A 15,279-nucleotide genomic window follows, 5' to 3' on the forward strand; every position below is an offset into this window, starting at 1 on the left:
CACTGTCCCGAAATGCAAAAGGTGCCTATCATCCGTAGAAGTATAATGATTATTTTTCATAACATAACAAACAATTTATCATTACCCCAAACTAAGCCTTATTATAAACGCTTAAAATACAATGCATTTTATCTCACTTAAACAATTAAAAGCTAGAGCAAAACAAAGATGGTCATCTGTTTTGACTCTTGCCGATCAAAAAATCTTCTTTTACTCTTTGTATTTTCCCATTTTGATGAGACGAGTCTCAGTACGACTGGTATAACTCGTGTATATTGAATGAAATAACCTCTCTCTTTTTTAAAGTTTAAGATTTCAACGAAAGTGGGCGCTTGGACGATGTAAAAATAGAAGAGACTCTCTTCAGTCTCTCAAAGGGACGGGACGGTCCATTCCCTCCATTTGTGGCCCTTCTCGGATTCACTTTAATAATCAAGATCATTCATGTTTAGGACCTTTGTCTAGTCTGGTACTTAAGGCACAGCAAAAATTATATTGATTGGATATTGCAAAATTTCAAAACATCGATCTCTAATTAACTTGAAGAAAAATATTGCAATACATCGGAAACTTAAATTTCTTAACAAACGTGTTAATTCCAAAAGCACATTAAACAATATCCGGTCCACATTATTTTCAAGGTGGTTATTTTTCTCAACTAAACTTAGGAAATGAACAATCTTAATCATCGAAATGAGCTCGAGAAAGATCAACAATATATAGGCTGAACAGAACAATGGAGACTCTTAACTCCACGGGGGGGGGGGGGGGGGGGGGGTGTTGTTTGGTCAAGTGGCACAAAATTATACTACCTCCCTTAGAGATACTCTAAGTGGGTTGAATTAGGTAACTCTGGAGTGGGTGGATACCGCGGATTTGAATGATCGAGTTTGCATATCTAAGGTCAAGTAATCACACATGCATGTAATTAAGGATCCCAATATACGATTGCGAAACTCTTAGAGCGTCTCCAAACCATCTACAAAGGACCAAAACTCCAAAAGAGCGAATTGATGTGACAAAATGGAGAATTGGAAGGCTCCAAATCATAACCATTTTGGGCCTCCAAAATGGAGACTGAAGTTTGAGTTCCATATATGGAAACTTTCTCAGAAAATGGATTTATGTAAATTGCAAATAGCTCAATGTACCTATAGATTCGATCGATGTCCGAAAAATGATACCGTACGCGTTCAAAAGGTACCGACAATATAGCTTCAGAATGCGACCATCTTCGATATATTGAAATCTATCCCAAGAAAAAACTACAGATTTGGAGGGGAACTTGTGGTTTTAAAAAGAAATGAATGTGTATTTGAAAAATCTTGGAGAATTGGGAATATTAGAGAGTGTGTGTGTAAATAGTGTCATGCTCCAAACAGTACCCTTTACAAACAAATTATGTCTTTTTGATTATTCAAAATGAAGAAAGAGTGAGAGATGGGTTGGAGATTCTCTACAGCTGGATATCTTGTCATCGATTCCACTCCGGCGGCGTTGAACCATCAAAAAGTCCAAGTCTTGTTGGGAATGAAGACAATTGAATTGGTAGAAAAAGGATGCTAGTCCTAGCCTGTTTTGACAGTAAAAGGAGAAATACCCTATACTCAGTGGCGGTCATGACTCATGAGATTGTGGAGAACATTATTATTATTATTTTTGTGGAAAGCAAGCTTGTGAAGGATATCTTTTCAAAGTTGGCCTAATCCATACTCCATATATATAAGTCTTCTGAATCAAAAATATTATAGTCGATTTTGGAGGATCGAGTTGATTCCAAACTCCATAAAAGTCTTCTGAGGTTTCAAATTGCAATCACTTGTGTTTCTTTAGTCAATTCAATGCATATATAGGGCAACCTAAACCTCAACGGCCACCACTATATAACAAGAAGATACATATAGAGAGAGAGAGAGAGAGAGAGAGAGAGAGAGAGAGGAAAATCTTGGCACACTGCCCCCCGTATTATATGTATAAACGTATGGTTGTTTAGGTATATATTGACTATTGATACAATGGACGGTCCACTCAATTTGGACGATCAAGTTGATTTCAAAACACAAGGAATTGAAACCCCATAAGTCTTCTCCAGTTTCAAAAATTTCAATCACGCGGTTTTCTTTGGTTTGGTGTATCCTATGCATAGGGTGCCCAACGAAGACAGGAAAAGGTGTGACAAAGTCAAAAAAAATAAAATAGATTTTCTAGGTTTTTTTTTTACTTTATGATAGGCGCTGAAAATCACCCATTTAATCCTTCTAATTTATGTCTTGTCGGTCCGTTTACATTGTTACTTAACGCGTTTAGTGTTTTATGGTGTATGCAGGCCTCGGAGATCAATGGGTGCAAAAAAAGGTGCAATTTGGCAAGTCTTACGGAGTTTTACCGCAAAGATGGGAATTGATTGTCTACGGCATCTGTGTGAATTTTGGTCTCGGGAAACCAATATCATCTGAAATAAAATCACAAATTGCAGTGGAGTATTGAATTACGTCAAGCCGACGGTCCAGGTGTATGGAATCCTAATTAATTAGAATGCATCAATTTGGATTTAGTAGGAATCCCGAGCCGAGGAATTAAACTCATGGATTAATATGGAAAATGCCAAAATAGGAGAGTTTAAGATAGAAAAGAATTCTAACTCTTAATACAGTAAGTGATTGACTAAGGAAGGGAATTCTATTACCTATTCTCGGAACGCTTATAAAAGGTCATATTGTATAAACGGGGGGACGACGTTTTCAGAGGGGATTTTTGTCGAAGAACAGAGAATAGGGCTACGCATAAACAGGGCTCCAGCTTCCATGGCCGGCTAACTCCATTGTATAGGGGGAAGATGAAACTTCCCATCAAGTAACTCTATTTTATGTATGGGTTTTAGGTTTATTATTCGGATCAATTGTATAACTAAGAACCCTTTCCGTTTCAATTGAATGGAATGATTTTGATGGTTTTAATCTATTGAGTATTTGTATGCATGCTTTCAAATACGAGTTATATAATGGTTTTCATCGATTGTGGTTGGAGTTCTGAGATAGATTATACTCGTAAGACGGGCCGTGCCGTTAGGCGGCTAGATCGTACTTCTGAGACGGTCCGTGCTATGGGATAATCTATACCTTTTAACAACTCAATTATTTTCTAGATGATTATTGCTAGGGTTTGCAAGCCGTAGTAATAATCCCTTCTGATTCGAATAATTAATCTTACCTATGCATGTTGGAGTTATGCGGTCGAGGTGGATTCGAACCCTAGATTTTCTCTCCAATCGTTACAAACTTTCCATTTAATTATTTCTCTTAGTTTAATAAATTCTCCAAATTCAAACAACCAAACTTCCTTGTCCGAATTAATCTAGAAGTTAATTGAATTTGTCGTAACTCAGCCATACTGTCTCCGTCGGAACGATACTCGGTCTTGACCACTATTCTACGGAGTAGTAGTTAATTCCAAGGTTTTATAAATTTATATTTGACACGGAACGACGCGGTCACTTTATCTTGGATATTTTCAAAAATATTTGAATAAAAGTCATAATTTTTTACTTTCCGGTTCGTCTTAACGAGACGAATCAATAATCCACGAAAATTAGGAGCAAAACTAACAAACGGGAAAAAAATTTAAATAAAAACAAAACAAGAAAAAATCCAATTAAAAAGCTAAGCCCTTAGCAGAATTAGTATTGAAAAATAGAAAAATGACAGAAAACTGGGTCATACTTTGCATACTCATGTGTCAAATCCACATCCATTTTAGAACTGCCCCTTGTTGCAGGTAATGGCCCTCTGCTTGGACTTCTCTTTCAATTTCGTTTCCACTTCCTTATTTTAAATCGGAGGACTGTTCATCTTGTGAACTCAGTAGCCTTAGGGGTTGGCATGGTGGTAAATGAGAGTACTTGAGAGTCTAGTCCCACTTAGAGTTTTCGATTCGAAATATTTTAGGAGTTATCAACTCGTATGGGATTAGTTAAAACGAGGCTTTATTCTAGTTTCAAACAGACCCCGCAAATAAACAGTTTAATTGGTCGCTCAATGATTAGCCGATCCAGAAGCGTATAATTAATTTGTCTAGACACTGAGAAATACAAATGAAAAAACAATCCCGTAAACCCACTATAAAAACTCTTTACAAACTTAGATTGATTCGAAAGTCGTACGTCCCTGATCTAATAACATTGATCTTCTTCTTCTTCTTTTTTATAGGCAAAAATGTTTTTATTAAGAAACTTTGACAAATGAGGTACATCATTCTCTAACATTGATCTTTACACACTATAAGTTCCATTTCCTAAACATCATTCTCGCAGTCCACTTTTTCTCAAGATGAAGCTTATATTAGATGGCTACGATTATCGAATCAGAGTGAGATTTTCTAATGCTGATTACACACTATACCGACGGCATCTACAAATCAGATATTTGAGTTATACGAATGGGATGAGCTCCATGCGGTATGAATGAATCCTTCATTTCAAATTAAGAATCTGAGAGAATCTTTTAATTAAAATAATGTTATATACCTCATGAGTCATGTCCGGAGTTTAACTCTGGCGTTGACCCAAAAGTCCAAGTCTTGTTGGGGCCAAAGGCATTAAATTAGTAGTAGAAAATGAATACCAATCCTTTCCCCTTTTTGGCTATAAAAAGGGTGAACCATAACGCCCTTTCCTTATACAGAGAGAAAAATGGCTTCAAGTAAGCTTTTTGTTGTTTTGCAAGTCATTTTGATCTCTATCATTCTCCTCCTGGCTTTTCAGGTGGCTGCAAGAGAATTGGTCGAGACTTCTAGTGCTTTAAATCCTAGTAAGTTTACGTATTTGAAGATTAGTAGAGAGGCGCGTAAACTGGTCCAAACACTTTATTATTTAAAAAAATTAATGAAAGTTTAAGTAGTTGAGAAACTGTCTTGGTGGAAAACTTAGAATTTTGCTCTCTCGATCATAGTTTAAAACCTCCTCAGTGATATTGGCTGTATTTGAATCGTAAATTTATACATGTTTTTCCATACAAATATGAAAAGAAATGGATTCATATATTTCTTCATCTACTTTGGAATTCATTAGTGAAGGTTACCCTACTCTCTAGTTCCACTGCACTGAAGGAATCAATCACAGACGTGGGTAATGTTCTCGTACCTTCAAAACTAGTGAACAAAATCAGACTCGTGTTTAAAGTCATTTATATTTGTTATATTCTCGTTCCTTACAAGACAACTTATGTTTGATTGAATTTATATTTGTTTTGTAAAAAACTAAAAATAATCTGTTCTTCTTTCCAAAAATTCACGGCATGAGGCCAAGAAATACGTCATGATTAATCATGGCCATTAATTACTAAATTACAATTCATAATATTGTGTGACTGACAAGCATTTGTATTGTTCAAACAGATCATAAGATGGAGAGGGAACTTGTTAACTCGGATGATCCTTGGGGCCACCACCCTCGCCATGGATGATTTTGTCTCAAAATTATTAAAAGCTTAATTTGTGCCAAAGAGGTTGGCATGGTGGACAAGATTTCCTGATGTTCACGTTCGAATCTCGCTACTGTATTGTACTATTTTCCCTTTTATTGTAAAAAAAAAAGTAACATAATGAAAATAAGTTGTCTGTAAATCTGTTGAGAGAATCTCGCTATTGCAAGCTGCTACTGTATTGTATTGTTTTCTCTCGCTACTGCAAGCCGCTACTGTACTGTTACTGTTTTCTCTTTTATTGTAAAAAAAAAAAAAGTGAAATAATGAAAATAAGTTGTTTGTAAATCTGTTGGGAAAACATTGTTTAGTCCAAATGCATCACTGTGTTAGTCTATCTATCTATTTAGAAGTAATCTTTGTTTGAAGTTCGAACTGATATTTAGAAGTAATGGCGAGTACTCATATAGATAACGTATTGTGATTTCTACCCAATTTGGATGACAGAAATCTTGAGGAAGAATGACAATGTAACGTAATACTTCAATAATTCCGACATCTAGAAGGACAACAACAGGACTTTGATTTTGATGTCATATTTTTAAGATTCTCATGTTTGGAAAAGACATGAATAGGATTGTGATTCCTGTTGACACATCCAACCAAAAAACACATTACCAGATTGAGTAGGAATCTAATCCATCTTTTACTCATGAGAATCTTAGATTCCTGACTCAATCAATAAAAAGAAGTAAATGTTGACTTTGATAAATTTTTAAAATAATTTATTTTTGCATAAGATTATTGAATTAGCCCAAACATTGGAATGAAATTAGTTGCACTCTGGCGGCGTTTACCATCCAAAAGTCCAAGTCTTGCTAGAAAATGAATCCAAGTCCTAGCCTGTTTTTGGCCTATAAAAGGTGAACTGAACCCCCCTCCCTTTGCACCATTCAAATTGGTAGCACTTCTGTTTTCCTTAGGGGTTAAAAAAAATGGGTCCAAGAAAGCCTTTTGTTGGTGTGCAAGTCCTTTTGATCATCTCCATCATTCTCTTGGCTTTCGAGGTGGCTGCCAGGGAACTTGTCCAACAATATCCGATCCCTCTAAATCCTTGTAAGTTTACCATGTTTATTTACTTTAGTTTTTGTACAACCGACTGTTCGGATCATTTTTACGTGTACCTAAGGATGACAAATAAACCAAGCTTTTTGTTTATTAATTTACTTGAATTAAACATGTGTTATGCTTTTGTTCAAACAGATCATGATCATAAGATGGAGAGGGAGCTCGCTAGTTCGGGCGCTTTGGATAAACCATGGCCCACCGATCCTTAAATTCAGTGATATTATCTCACGAATAGAAAGACGAAGAGGTTGGCGTGCTTGCTCCTGAAGATGACCTGATTTTCGAATTTGTATCTCTTTACTGCAAACTATTCCTTTTCTTTTTTGAAATTATTCTCTTATATTGATCATAGAAAATAAAAAGTATGAATAACGTTGTTTGTATATCGTTGAGAATTGTTGGGAAGTTTTTTTTTTTTTTTGAACAGCAAATTTTTTTTTATTAATTATCAAATGTAAATGGTTACAATGATTAAACGGGACAAGAGAGAGACATCGCGATAGGAGGATGACATACCAACTATGTTGGCACCTCATCCCATGATGATCATATGCCACTCGAGACCCAAGATCGATTACAAGCTGGCAAGATACCAACCAAAATCTTATGTCGGGAAGTATGGTTTAGTCCAATTCCACCATTGGGGATAATACTACTTCAACTGATTGTGATGTTACTCTATTTAATTTTTTTTAACAGCGAAAGAGAATTCTATTAATCTCGAAAAATAAGAACAGAGATTAAAAATGTGGCAAGATGCCAACCAAAACCCCCAACACTTAGGCCCTAAGGCCGACCAAACCCAAAAAAAAAGGCCACCCTAAATAAAACGGATGAGGAGCGATACACAGCCATGTATCGATCGCTCCTCAATATTGTTGAGTAAATTACCCGATCACCCACACAACGGAAGCGTAAAAAAAATAATCACATAAAAACACAAGATTACGTGATTCCCCAAACTCGGATACGTCCACGGAGAGAACAACTTCCACTAATATTGAATGAGTACAATAAGATACAAAATACCCTACTCTAGCTCTCAAGCTCTCGATATTTTTATCTCCCTTACTCACACAATATTCTTACTGATATTTTTTCTCTCAGACACACTGTATACTTTGCTTTGTGCTCTCTGCCTTTTTCTCATTACATTGCACGGCACACACACTCTCTATAAATAGGCATGACATAAGGCTAGCAAAAAGCCTCTTCATCTGCCGAGAAGTATCTGGATGGATGCAGTACAACTTGAACTAGCCACAAATGCACCTTGGGACTAAGAAGTATCTGGATGGATGCAGTACAACTTGAACTAGCCACAAATGCACCTTGGGACTTAGCACAGCCGGCTAATTACAAAAGAGGATTCTAGAGCCAAATAGTCAAACCCATTTCACTGCTGCACCATCGAACCAATTAAAAACAAACTAACCATAATAATTTTCTTTTCTTTTTCTTTTTCACATGGGCAAAACCCAACAAATATTAATGTAGGTCCTGAGACAGAAGCGGCGCTACATTATGCAAAAGGTGGCCATATGTGTTAGAACAGTGAATAGACAATAAGCTTGCTTAACACATATATAGGGGCCATAGGGCAAAACCGGTCTACCAAAATAAGGTAATAAGTATCAATGGGAGGTTTGGATTTACAGTAGCAGGTGTGGTAGGAGAAAATCGGAATGAATACTTGAGATATGCCAGTCCTTTCTTGTCGAACTTACGGGGGGCCCCGGAATACTGATTGCTGCAGATAGGTTAGAATGAGAGAAGGAATGATTGAAAGAGAAGCTTCTACTCCCACCCGGTTTTTCGGCTCGGTCCGCCCTTTTTATCAGTCGAGATATTGAATAACGAACATCTGATTGTTATCGATTCCTCTTTATTCTTTGAATTACCCACTTAAGAGACGAACACGGAAGCTATTTAAGAAGATGAAATAGTGTTTGTCTCAACCGGTTTATCACCCAGTTTTCTTAATGACCACTCTTAGAAGAATTTTTAGAGCCGCTACGACCGATATTACTGGCCGGTATATATATATATTGAATGAAATAACCCTTCTTTTTTTTAAAAAAAAAGTTCAAGATTTCAATGGAAGTGCTTGGACGATGTAAAAATAGGAATTGGAGTCTCTTGTCTCTCTCCAGTTTCTCAAAGGGACGGAATGGTCCATTCCGTCTATATATTTGTGGCCCTTCTTGGATTCAATTTAATAATCAGGACCATTCATGTTTAGGATCTTGTCCGGTACTTATGGCATGCCAAAAATTATATTGACTGGATACCGTAAAATTTTAGAACATCTCTAACTTGAAGAAAATTATTTCAATATTAGCTAGATTGATCGGAAACTTGTTTTTGTTAACAAAGACGTGTTAATTCCAAAAGCACATTACAATATCCGGCGACATACGGAGGGTTCTCGGCGGTCCTCGTGGCGGCGGCGTTTTGAATCCAAGTTGATGCTGTTCGGATGGGGCACAGCTGTTGGCAGTCTAGGATTTTGTTGGGGTTTGATTTGGGCTTAATTGTTTGGGCTTGTCCCATTTTATTTGTACTTTTAGGCCTTTTAGAAGTTTGAGCTTGTCCCATTGGATTATTCTTTGGTTGACATCTTGCCAATTAATTAAGGGATTGGGTCTCGACTCAGCATATGTGTTATTCTCCTTATCCTATTAATCTTTGTATCTTATTTAGAGATTAATAAAAAAAAATTCTCCATTCAAAAAGAAAAAATTATCCGGTCCACATTATCTCCAGGGTAGTTAATTTTCTCAACTAAATTTAAGAAATGTACAATCTCAATCATCTAAGTGAGCTCGAGAAGGATCCACAATAGGCTGAGCAAAACCATGCAGAGGTTCCGTTCAGTTGCGAAAATACTGTGTAAGAATTCCCAAGAAAGCTGAAGTGAGGTAAAGAAAAAACAAATAAAATTTATTTGGTTGCGTGGGTTCTTTTGACAAGAAACCTTGCATGAAAACTAAAGATCCTTCCATTTGGCAAGACCTATGTCGGAGGAAAGTGCATGTTTTCCAACGTGAAAGTTGATTTTCTCATCTTTTTTGTGCAACTGAACGGGGTAAAATTTGTGGGACTAAGAATATCCAAGTCCTATAAAATATCCGTTAGATGAACATAATGACTTGAATGAAAAAGACTCTGCTTTATAGGACTTAGTTTTTGATGGTCGTGACCGCGTTATATAGTCTCACTTGTCTAAAATCACTTCCAACTAAGAAATGGAAGACTTTGAAATTTCGGCATAAAGGCATATTGTTTCATTTTTGGTCCTTTATATATATTTTTTATAACGGGACATTCGGGCCGGCTTGTGCGAAGCTCAACTATTCGTGGGGCCCTAAAACTAACGGCTAGGCAATCTTCCAGTGGTCCCAATATTTAAAATGTTTAAATTTCGTGGAATTTAAACTTGCAATCTTTTGAGGGCAAGCCTTTTATTTGTTTTTTCATACCCAATTAGCCAAACCCGGTTTCGTTCGGGTTATTGTTCCCTTTGTGGTCCTTTAGCGAATCTACTACTTTCATTGTCCAAGAAAAACAAATATATTTCATTCTGACTTTAACCTAGAGAATTTTCAAAGTCCATCTACCTACCAACAGCTTAGCGTAAATATGCCAAGGAAAAAATATATTTGAAGGCACAAATATCCAAACTATTGAGGCCCTATTATCTCTATATTTCGTCTTAATTATGAGTTAACAAAACATTCTTGGACCAACTGCCCCTCTAAAAGTGAACAATCACGTTTGACAATCTGCGGGTTGTTAATACTCGTGTTGGGCAAGATCATACGAAGCTCTGCTCCGATTTTAATTGAGCTCCCAAACTGGCAAACTGTGAGGTTGATCCTCCGAATGGTTTGATTCATTGAGCCAAATACAGAGAGATCAAAAATAGATCTTGTTCCACGCGCCCATAAGTGTAAATGTTGCTACGTACTCTGAAATTAGATAGACGTCATAAACTCATAACTTGACCACAATTATAACTGAATGCACATTTATTCACCTAATCATTTTTCTACAAACTTTTAGCGTAATGATCTCTAGGGCTGATAAAAATAAAAATAAAAATGATCTCTGGGGATATACGGAATCGGAAAGTATCCCTATAGTGCAAGGGTGCCTTCTAGGACTACAGGGCACATCCAAGCCGTCTAAGAGTATTTTCAACGGTTCGAATTAAAAGAGTAAAAAAGTTTGTTTTCAATCCGGATTACTGATTACTGAGATGGACAGTCTGGATATACACCCTACAGATAAACGAGTTGTCCATCCTCTTTTTGTACTTCTCCTTTAGTGCAAAGTAACCTCTTACGTTTTTTGCGAATGAAGTAGAAAAGGAAGAAGAAAAAGAGAAAAACATCTTGAGTGTTGATGTCAGGATAAAAACACAAATGTTTCTATAGGAGTAAAGCCATGGCTCCAAAACATTTAAATCCACGAGATAAATTACAATTTCACTTCATTTTCTATTGTCCATACAAAATGTATTTCCGTTTGACCCAGAAAAAAAAAAATTACACAAGTACATAGGGGAATTAATCAATTTCTCATACTTATTACAAACAATACTCCAAACCAAACACTAGATGAGAAGTTATTAATCGAGTGATCGCCTTCCCCTCCCCGTTTAGGGAGTCCACTTCGTACTCATACACTGTCTCGACTGGATTTCAGCTTTTGCGATGAAATTCCCGTTGTCGAAGAATTGGACATCCCAGCTGATCTTGATCTCAAATATATCAGCCGTAATATTGGGTTAGTGAGATATAGATCATGGTTGTTTTTTAAGGGCAACAACAAGCTCCCTATCCTTCATATCTGTTTGAACAAGAGGGGGAAAAAATGTTTGATAAATTACAAGAATATATATAAAAGCAAAAACATGACAATGAATAAAAAGATATGAAGTTTTGGTGAATTTGAGGAGTGAGAAAGATAAGGCATATATTGTTCAACTTTTCGTCCTTTATTTTTTATAGTAACGGATATTCGGACTAGTTTGTACGCAACTCAATTATATTTGGGGCCCTAAAACTAACCGCCGGGCAATTTTTCAATGGCCCCGATCTTTGGAATAAATTTTTTTTTTTTGGGTGAGTGTGGGTATCGTGGCTCGAACCCTTGACATAGCAAACGATACCACAAGAGTGCCACCACAAGGGAAATCCAAGCTTTGGTTGTTTGGAATGTTAATTTGATTTTCATGAAATTCAAACTTGCGACTTCTTAAGGACAAGCTTTTTAATTATTTTTAGAAATTAATTTTAGCACTCCAAAAATTAATAAAGGAGCTCCAAAACGACGTCATTTTGTGTATTAATACAGTTCAGTTTTAGAGCCCCTCCATCAATTTTTAAAGTGCCAAAATCACAATCCTTATTTTTTCATAGCTATTTACCCAAACCCGATTTCGTTCCGGTTATTGTTTCCTTTGCGGTCCTTTAACGAATCTACTACTTTTTCATTTGTCCTTGAAAAACAAATATATTTTATTCTGCAATGAATCTAGGGAATTTTCAACCATGAACCCTTCGTATGGTTATTATTCAAAGTCCATCTACCTAACCCATAACTTAGCGTGATTGCCTTGTAAAAAATACTCTATTTTAAGGCACAAATATCAAAGCTATCGAGGCAGGATCACTTGTCAAAAATGGACAGAAACACATGTTTGAAGTGTTTATTTCAAAGGTTTTCCTTTAACAAAGGAGTATGAAGTTTCTCAATATGACTCGGCTTCCCTTCACGCTGCAGTTCAAACTAAGGTTGCAGGAAGCAGTAGCATCTTGACCGTCATTTTCACGATCAAAGATTCAAATTTGTTATGTACACACAATTCGGTAAGAATTAAACTCTTAGTTACTAGATTAGACTTTACCTGCTAGATTCTTTTTCAACAAATTTGAACGACGTCGCCCTTGTCGCCGTCCAGTATCCCCAAAAGTGACTGCCAAGTAACTGTCAAATCGGCACCCATAAAAGATCGGAGGAACCCCAGATGTCAAGAGCCATAACCCCAGCTTCTTCCACCAGCACCGTTGCCTCCAGCCATTTCGTTACCATGCCAATCGTTTTTGATAAAGGAAGAAAGAGGGAGGGGAGGATGAGGCAGGTCGGTGGCGCCTCCCCGCCCAGAGGAAACCCTAAATTCCCAAAGCTAGAGAGAGAAGGGGAGAGGAATAGTTTCTAGAGAGAGAAGGGGAGAGGACCCTGTCTTTGAAGATTTCTTGTTGCCCAAGTCTTCGTAGGATGTGCATGCTTAGCTAAACGTTAGGCCCCATTCTTTTGAACTTAACTTAAATTTGAAAGTTGTCTTTATTTGAATTTTTTTTGTATTTGTTAATTTTGCGCCAAATTTTTGTGGGTCATTGATTCGTCTCGACCAGAGGAATCGAAAAAGTAATTTTTTTTACTTTTACCCAAGTATTTTGAACAATAACCACTTTTTAGTAAAAAAATAACATTTTCTTGCTAAAAAATGGTTATTTATCAAAATACTTGGGTAAAAGTAAAAAAAATTATTTTCCGATTTCCCTCGATCAGTAACCTCAAAAGTTTGACGCAAAACTATTATTGTGGTTGTTATTAACTTATTGCTTAATAGAATATATTAAAAGTATGAGTAGAAATGTTGAGAACAAGTATGGAGATGGACTTCTGAGTACTGCGGTAAATCTGGAAATATGGTTGAGGTGGAATTTGATGGATTAACCCGCAGCGGGTAGAACCCGCAGCGGGTAGAACCCGCAGCGGGTAGAACCCGGGGATGGGTTGATGTCGTGAGCTGGCCTTGTTATGTCATGAGCCGTGCTGTGTCGTGAGCCGTGTTATGTCTTAAGCCATGCCGAAGGTGGTGGTTGGGAGCATAGAGTATCAGAACATGGTGATCGGGAACACAGTGAATGGGAGCATGGTGTACGGGAACATCGTTGGGTCGATCACGTTAATAAGACTCTACGTGTTTAATTACTTGTTCCGTTGTTATTTCTAATTATGTGTGCTTCTGTGGTTATGGATATCATGCATACATTGGGGTGAGGATAGTTTTGTGTTGTTCTATTGGGTTTTCACAAACTCATGGTAGTGCGGTATATTCAACGCCAGGTGCAGGCAAGGATATAGAGTATTCTGAAGACATTTCTATAGCAGCTGAACACAAGGTCGAATTAGCCGATCGAGCCATATATGGCTGTACCAGTAGATTAGTTGTTGGCTCTGTGTCTTTGAGCACTTTATATTTGAAAATTTGTAATAAATGCACTTTTCAACTTTATTCAGTAAAGTAATATTTTAATTACGTCTGTAATAACCGGAACTGTAATTTGTAATAAAAGGTGCGACAATTTGTAATAAATTCGGTTTGTTACAAAATTAATTTCATCTCTTCCGGAATAAGAGGCTCCTCATCAGGACTAGTGCATGGGTTTGAGTCTCATAGGTAGTTGTGGGCTGCTATTTTTGCTTTTCTATATTTTTCAAGCAATAATTGGAAAAAAATAAATTATCTAATGAAATTGCAGTGAAATTCTACTTACCACAAAAAATTGTAGTGAAATCTTGTATAAATAACTTCAATTGTAACACTATCGTTTGTTGTTTCTAGCTTTATGAGGTTGTAACTTGTAGCATTCTTGGACCAACTGCCCTATAAAAGTGAATAACCATGTGTGACAATCTGCGTGCTATTAATATACAAAGTTTTGTTTCGATTTTAATTGAGTTCCTAAATTAGCAATTAAACAGCGAGGTTGGGCCTCCGAATGATTCGATTCATTGAGCCGAATACAGAGAGATCAAAAATCGATCATGTCCCGCGTGCGCATAAGTGTAAACTAGAGGCTGGGGCACACGCGATGCGTGTGCAAATCGAATTTTGACAGAATTGTCAAAATTTGATCAAACAATAAACGGGAAGTTCGAACAAATTATGTTAAATTTAGTATGGTAATGTACAGAATTGTCAACACCGCCGCCTCTGCTGTTTTTTCAAGATCTAATATACTCTTCTATTAGATTTCATTATTGAGTTCGTAAATTTGCCCAATATTGAGTTATACTTTGGCAATTGACTTTAGTCTTTTTAAAAGTAAGTAATGGTGTAAATCATGTGTATTTTAAATTTGAAACCACACCAAATCGAATCAAACCAATTTTTTTTTTTTTGCCCCACGTTCTTGGTCAAAGGGAGGAGAACTCTATTTTATCCAAAAAAAAAAGGAACCTAACTGAACATAGTACAAAAACCGAACCAAATCAAACTGAACTAAATTTTTTGGCCCTACGTTCTGTTCTCTGTATGTTATCAAAAACAAAGCTAAATCTGAGACATATAACCATGAAACCCTAGCCCCTTCTCTTCTCCCTTGCATTGACGGACCGGTAGCCATCGTAACATCTACCCCTGATCTCTATCCATCCCCTCTCAATTGTGTGTGCCCAATCTCTAGTACATATAGACACCCAAACCCTGATTCTAATCTCCACCGTATTCTCTCATACTATCATCAAAAAAAATCAAAAGACAAGATCCCTTAAAGAAACCTTTTGTTTCAAAAAGATCAATGGAGTATCGTCCGCTGTACATAACGGTGGTCTCGGCCGAGAACCTGAAAGATGTGAACCTGATCTCCAAAATGGACGTGTACGTCATCGTCTCGATCGCCGACGCCCTTTTCAATTGAGATAAAACAAATTTAAT

General features: G+C 36.8%; 1 long non-coding RNA gene across 1 annotated transcript; it reads left to right on the forward strand.

Annotated features, from left to right (window-relative positions):
- Positions 1-4,682: 4,682 nt before the first annotated feature.
- Positions 4,683-5,765, forward strand: LOC131318148 (uncharacterized). Its single transcript, XR_009197520.1, has 2 exons — positions 4,683-4,805; positions 5,392-5,765. It is a non-coding gene; the product is annotated as an uncharacterized LOC131318148 (long non-coding RNA).
- The last annotated feature ends 9,514 nt before the right edge of the window (positions 5,766-15,279 follow it).

This window comes from Rhododendron vialii, chromosome 2a (genome assembly GCF_030253575.1).
Source record: "Rhododendron vialii isolate Sample 1 chromosome 2a, ASM3025357v1".
NCBI lineage: Eukaryota > Viridiplantae > Streptophyta > Magnoliopsida > Ericales > Ericaceae > Rhododendron > Rhododendron vialii.